Below are 7,461 nucleotides of genomic sequence, written 5' to 3' on the forward strand. Positions count from 1 at the left end.
TCTACATATGGCTAGCCAGTTTTCCCAGCACCATTTATGAAATAGGGAATCCTTTCCCCATTTCTTGTTTTTGTCAGGTTTGTCAAAGATCAGATAGTTGTAGATATGTGGCATTATTTCTGAGGGCTCTGTTCTGTTCCATTGATCTATATCTCTGTTTTGGTACCAGTACCATGCTGTTTTGGTTACTGTAGCCTTGTAGTATAGTTTGAAGTCAGGTAGTGTGATGCCTCCAGCTTTGTTCTTTTGGCTTAGGATTGACCTGGCAATGCAGGCTCTTTTTTGGTTAAATATGAACTTTAAAGTAGTTTTTTCCAATTCTGTGAAGAAAGTCATTGGTAGCTTGATGGGGATGGCATTGAATTTATAAATTACCTTGGGCAGTATGGCCATTTTCACGATATTGATTCTTCCTACCCATGAGCATGGAATGTTATTCCATTTGTTTGTATCCTCTTTTATTTCATTGAGCAGTGGTTTGTAGTTCTCCTTGAAGAGGTCCTTCACGTCCCTTGTAAGTTGGATTCCTAGGTATTTGATTCTCTTTAAAGCAATTGTGAATAGGAGTTCACTCATGATTTGGCTCTCTGTCTGTTATTGGTGTAGAAGAATGCTTGTGATTTTTGCACATTGATTTTGTGTCCTGAGACTTTGCTGAAGTTGCTTATCAGCTTAAGGAGATTTTGGGCTGAGACAATGGGGTTTTCTAGATATACGATCATGTCATCTGCAAACAGGGACAATTTGACTCCGTCTTTTCCTAATTGGATACCCTTTATTTCCTTCTCCTGCCTGATTTCCCTGGCCAGAACTTCCAGCACTATGTTGAATAGGAGAGGTGAAAGAGGGCATCCCTGTCTTGTGCCAGTTTTCAGAGGGAATGCTTCCAGTTTTTGCCCATTCAGTATGATATTGGCTGTGGGTTTGTCATAGATAGCTCTTATTATTTTGAGATACGTCCCATCAATACCTAATTTATTGTGAGCTTTTAGCATGAAGGTTGTTGAATTTTGTCAAAGGCCTTTTCTGCATCTATTGAGATAATCATGTGGTTTTTGTCTTTGGTTCTGTTTATATGCTGGATTACATTTATTGATTTGCATATGTTGAACTAGCCTTGCATCCCAGGGATGAAGCCCACTTGATCATGGTGGATAAAATTTTGATGTGCTGCTGGATTCTGTTTGCCAGTATTTTATTGAGGATTTTTGCATCAATGTTCATCAAGAATATTGGTCTAAAATTCTCTTTTTTGGTTGTGTCTCTGCCTGGCTTTGGTATCAGGATGATGCTGGCCTCGTAAAATGAGTTAGGGAGGGTTCCTTCTTTCTCTATTGATTGGAATAGTTTCAGAAGGAATGGTACCAGTTCCTCCTTGTACCTCTGGTAAATTTCGGCTGTGAATCTATCTGGTCCTGGACTCTTTTTGGTTGGTAAGCTATTGATTATTGCCACAATTTCAGAGCCTGTTATTGGTCTATTCAGAGATTCAACTTCTTCCTGGTTTAGTCTTGGGAGGGTGTATTTGTCGAGGAATTTATCCATTTCTTCTAGATTTTCTAATTCATTTGCATAGAGATGTTTGTTGTATTCTCTGATGGTAGTTTGTATTTCTGTGGGATCGGTAGTGATATCCCTGTTATCATTTTTTATTGTGTCTATTTTATTCTTCTCTCTTTTCTTCTTTATTAGTCTTGCTAGTGGTCTATCAATTTTGTTGATCTTTTCAAAAAACCGGCTCCTGGATTCATTAATTTTTTGAAGGGTTTTTTGTGTCTCTATTTCCTTCAGTTCTGCTCTGATTTTAGTTATTTCTTGCCTTCTGCTAGCTTTTGAATGTGTTTGCTCTTGCTTTTCTAGTTCTTTTAATTGTGATGTTAGGGTGTCAATTTTGGATCTTTCCTGCTTTCTCTTATGGACATTTAGTGCTATAAATTTCCCTCTACACACTGCTTTGAATGTGTCCCAGAGATTCTGGTATGTTGTGTCTTTGTTCTCATTGGTTTCAAAGAACATCTTGATGTTTAAATTTGAATTTTCTTCTTCATATTATTTTTTCAGAGGAAGAGAGTTCACTTCTTGGGATTGCTTAGCTTTTTCCCACTATCACCTATTCTCTAGCACCTTGATTATCAAAATGATATTTCATAGACCTCTCCCAGGAGCTTGTTAGAAATGCAGATTCTTAGACACACACCCCAGACCTACTATGTTGGAAAATCTACATTAACCAGATTCTCAGGTGACCCAAATGCACATTAAAGTTTGAGAACTGCTGAACATACTGATCTGAAAGTGAATACATGATTTTTCTCTTCTCCCCTTCACATGTCCTTCAACTGTGCTTTCAATATAAAAGGGTCAATTAAATACGGCATGAAAACTCAGTAAAGCAATGAAAGTTTACATAAAAGTAGAATTAGGAAAATCACCTGATGAATCTTTTTGCTGAATAAACCATCTGGGTTTCTCCAATTGAAATTTACATTTAAAATGAATTAACTTCAAATTTAAGAATATTATTAAATCATTCCCTCTACATATTTCTATTAGTCAAGTAGAATATGTTAGTTCTTTTTCTTTTTTAATATTAGAAACTTTAGCCATATTATTTCTCTCTGTAAATACCTGAGAAGGAAAGTGGAGCATGAAACAGATCATCAAGAGATTAAAATGAACATTAACCCTGTTTGTTTTTGCATTATTAAAATGCAGTTTAGGATTTTTGATGGTTATCTTGTAAGCCACTAGCCTTGTTTCACTTACAGCTCTAATCTAATTTTTAAAGTGTCTCTGGGTGTCTGAATAAACACCATTGGTGTGCTGAATGAAGATCTAGGCTACTTCTTCCAACTGTAAAAATTGTGTTGTCCCTATTGAATAAATGAGAAAAGAAAATAGGGCTAAATTTGGCAAAAATTTACTTGGTAATCTTGGTACACAATTTTCATATTGGTCTTAGGTCAAATTTTTTTTATTCAGTATGACATTGTGGCAATGTTCTGGATGTTTTTGAATATAAAACAATGATCAGATCATATTTCATTTATTTTATACTTATTTATGTGGGAAATGTTCAAAGGGATTCTGAATTCTTTTTATTTTAAGCCAATTACATACCATTAGGACCAAAAGAATAAATTTTAGTGAAAAAGGTATTGATAAGGAGGGAATAATAGATAAAGCTCTCTGTGTCACTTTTTTGTCTTTATTTCATTTCATTTAACATTAGCTGCTTATGGGTCTTTCCAAAAAGATACACAAACTATTAAAAATACATTAATAATTATCAGCCAGAGGTAAAACATTTCTTCCATTCACTTCTCTATCCATTTTTTTTAAGGTTTTTTTTGAAGACGTCATGCATTAAGGAAGCCTTTTTTACCTTAAATGTGCTCAATGCATCATAGGGTGGAATGCTATGGACTGAATCGTACGCCAACACCAAATTCATACATTGAAGTTCTAACCCCTAATGCCACACTGCATTTGGAGATAGGGCTTTTAGAAGGTAATTAAAGTTTGAATGGTCATATGGGTGAGGCCCTAATCTGATAGGTCTGGTGGCCCTATAAGACGAGGAAGAGAGAAAGATGAAATCTCCATGTGTCCTTCCTTCTCTCCCTTCTCCTCCGCTTTGCCCTCGCCTTTCCTCCCACCGTTTTCCTCTTTCCTCTCTCTCTCTGCACTTAGGAAAGCCATGTGAGCAAACAGCAGGAAGGTAACTGTGTGCAAGCCAGGGAGCCCTAATCACAACTCAGCCATTCTGGCCCCTGATCTTGAGCTATCCACCTCCAGTACTGTGAGCAAATAAATTGTTGTTCAAGCCACCCAGTATATGGTCATTTGCTATGGCAGCTGGAGCCAACTAAGACAGCAGGTTATTTATAAGACAGCAGGTTATTTATATATATATAGACTATCTACTGTGTGCCCTAGAACTTTCGAAGATACAAAGTAGAACAGAGTGGTCAAAACCAAAACAAACATGTCATCATTTACTTCATACTAGAAGTAAAAAGCCCCTAAAGAGTTGTGTATCAACTACTGGGTTTGTATTGATAGTGTTTCTCATAAACCTCCCTCCCCCAAACTTATAGTTCTAAAACATTTGTTTTTACCCTCCTTTGGCAGCTTAGTATTCCAAAAATCCCACAACCTTAGAGCACAGAATACTAAATTAATTAGGCTTGGATTTTGGCCTAACAGTGTCGTATTCTGAAAGAAAACACACTTAGGTGTGTACTGTTTGCGTATAATTAAGACCACCATCTTTTGACCAGAACCAGAGTACTTCTAAGAAAAGCCTTAAGCTAATATTAAAAACTGGTCTGTGCAGAGAAATGTTATAATCATATTTCTTTAGTGTTACTGCTGTTAGAACACTAATAAAATGATACTATTTTATATTACATATTCATTTACAAAACATTTGTGTAATTTTAATCTTAGAAAATGTTTTTTTCTTTACTCTTATGGAAAATGTAAAAATCCTAAACTGTAAAATATATATATGCATATGTAGGTGTATTTTTTCTAAATTTTAGTGTCTTAAAAATGATAGTATCCTCTAGGAATTCATTATCATTCTAGAATATCAGAAAGCAAATCTCTGTACTTTGATTATGGCAGAACAATTGTTCTTACATATGTAACAAACCTGCACATTGTGCACATGTACCCTAAAACTTAAAGTATAATAATAATAAAATAAAATAAAATAAAAAAGAAAAGTGCTAACACTTTCTAATTGCAGTGAAATAGCAAATTTTTGTGAATTTTTCTTCTTGCATGCAATTATTGTGGATAGGGTCTTATTTTTTTAAACACTTGTGCATTAATTATTGCAATAGTATGTAAACTTTATATTTCTTTGCAATATATAAATTCTCACAATTAACATTTAAGATACTTTATTTTTTATGCATTTATTTATTTATTTATTTTTGAGACCAGGCTGGAGTGCAGTGGCATTATCTCGGCTCACTGGAGCCTCTGCCTCCCAGGTTCAAGTGATTCTCCTACCTCAGCCTCCCAAGTAGTTGGGATTAAAGGCATGCACCATCATGCCTGGCTGATTTTTATATTTTTAGTAGAGATAGGGTTTTATCATGTTAGCCAGGCTGGTTTTAAACTGTTGACCTCAGGTGATCTGCCTGCCTCAGCCTCATAAAGTGCTGGGATTACAGGCATGAGCCACCATGCCCACCCTTAAGATACTCTTTATATAAGTCAAAGCAACTACAAAGAAGACCTCTTATGTGTCTAATAATTGGAACAGGTTCACTTGGTAACTGACCATATTTTTATAAAACTTCCATTACTTTTAGTACATGCAATAATATGGTCAAAATGTTTTCCTATGATGAGTTAATACTTGAACAGCAAAACCACGGAGAAAGTGATTCTTCTCAAATTCATGCTTCTTATCTCCAACTTGGTGTTTGGTTCAATACTAGGTATAGGGTACAAAATAAAGGTACCCAAAAGATGTCCACAGCCTAATCCCCCAAGATTGTGACTATGTAACCTTGGCATGACAAAGGGACTTTGCAGATATGATTAAGTTAAAAATCTTGAGATGGGGGGATTATGCTGGAATTTCTTGGTGAGCCCAATGTAATCATAGGGTCTTTATAAGAAGGAGGCAAGGCTAGGTGTGGTAGCTGACACCTGTAATTCTGGCACTTTAGGAGGCCAAAGCAGGCAGACCACCTCAGGTAAGGAGTTCAAGACCAGCCTGGTCAACATGGTGAAACCCCATCTCTACTAAAAATACAAAAATTAGCAGGATGTGGTAGCATGCACCTGTAATCCCAGCTACTTGAGAGGTGGAGGCGGAGAATTGCTTGAACCTGGGAAGTGGAGATTGCAGCGAGCTGAGATGGCACCACTGCACTCCAGCCCGGGCAACAGAGTGAGACTCTGTATCAAAAAATAAAGATGGAGGCAAAAGGGTCTGAATCCAAAAAGGAAGTATGATAGAGTTCAGAGTAAAGTGGCTATCAGCCAAAGGAAGCAGGTGACTCTGGAGGCTGGAAAAGGCAAGGAATAGATCCCCTCAGGATCTCCAAGACGAATGCCACTTTGTTGACACCTTGATTTTAGCACCATGAAGCCTATTTGGCACTTCGGACCTCCAGAACTCTCATATGATAAATGTATATTGTCTTAAGCCACTAAGTTTGTGATAGTTTGTTATAACAGCCATAGGAATCTAATACACTTTGCACAGCAATTGTCTTAGTCCCTTTGTGCTGCTATAGCAAAACACCTGAGACTGGCAATTTACAAAGAACAGAAACATATTTCTCACAGTTCTGGGGGCTGGGAAGCTCAAGATCAAGGCACTGGCACATTTGGTTTTCTGGTGAGTATTGCTGTCTCCAAGACTGGTGCCCTGTTGCTGCATCCTCCTGAAGTGAGGAATGCTATATCCTCACATGGCAGAAGGGATGGAAGGGGTGAAGAGGGTTGAACGCTGCATGAAGCCTCTTTTATAAGGGCCTTAATCCCAGTTATGAGGGAGGAGCCATCAAGGCCTAATCATTTCTTCAGGCCCCACCTCTTTTGGCCATTAGTTTCATTCAACACATCAATTTTGGAGGGGACACATGCAAACCATAATGGCAAGGAAAATGTTCTCATGTTAAAACATTGAACCATAAAATCACAGACAGAATGAATTCTGTTACATATGTCATATCTCAACCATGTGTTCCCACTGGGTCAGGGGATCTGTGTTCTCGTCTAGGCTCTGTCACTGATTAACTGTGTCACCTTAGGAAGTCACTTGGCCTGTCTCGGTCTGGCACCCTCTTTTTGCATCAACTATGAAGAAATTAAATGATCATCTCTCAAATTTTCTTTACTAATTCCATGCCCCGTTAAAGTTTTCCATTTCATCTTCTGTCTATATTTTAATTTAATGTTAGTTGCTTAATTTAAGAAACTATAGGTATATTTAAAATGCTCTTTCAAATAACCATCATTTTCTCCTCACCCCTGAGTCTTTGATACGAACTTCTGTGATGAGCTGTGGTAGAAGTGCAGGAACCATGGCCTTTCTGTAGGCTTGAGAATCAGAATCTAAGTGTCCTTTCATTTTGAAAATTTGTAATTTAAAACAAAACCATGTCAGCTCAACCCCTGGAATTACTTATGCAGTTTAAAAAGAAAGCAAGAGCTCCCTTAGATTTTCTCAGGGAAATTTTTGGGCAATAATGAATAATGAATTGAAAGGGAAAAAGGGTCAAGAAATCTGAGGCAGCTTGAAGATGAAAAACTTGTCCCCTGTTTGACTTTGGAAGATTCTTAATGGGTGAGATGAAGTATGGGCTGACAAAAATAAAGTTATTGGTTGTTGGAAGTCAAAGCTACTTTTTTTTCTTTTATTGGTCTGAAAACAAACAACCAACTTTTACATAAAGTGTTTAAGCTAAACCCTTTGTTTAACCTAAT

The sequence above is a fragment of the Nomascus leucogenys genome, chromosome 14 (genome assembly GCF_006542625.1).
Source record: "Nomascus leucogenys isolate Asia chromosome 14, Asia_NLE_v1, whole genome shotgun sequence".
In the NCBI taxonomy this organism is placed as follows: domain Eukaryota; kingdom Metazoa; phylum Chordata; class Mammalia; order Primates; family Hylobatidae; genus Nomascus; species Nomascus leucogenys.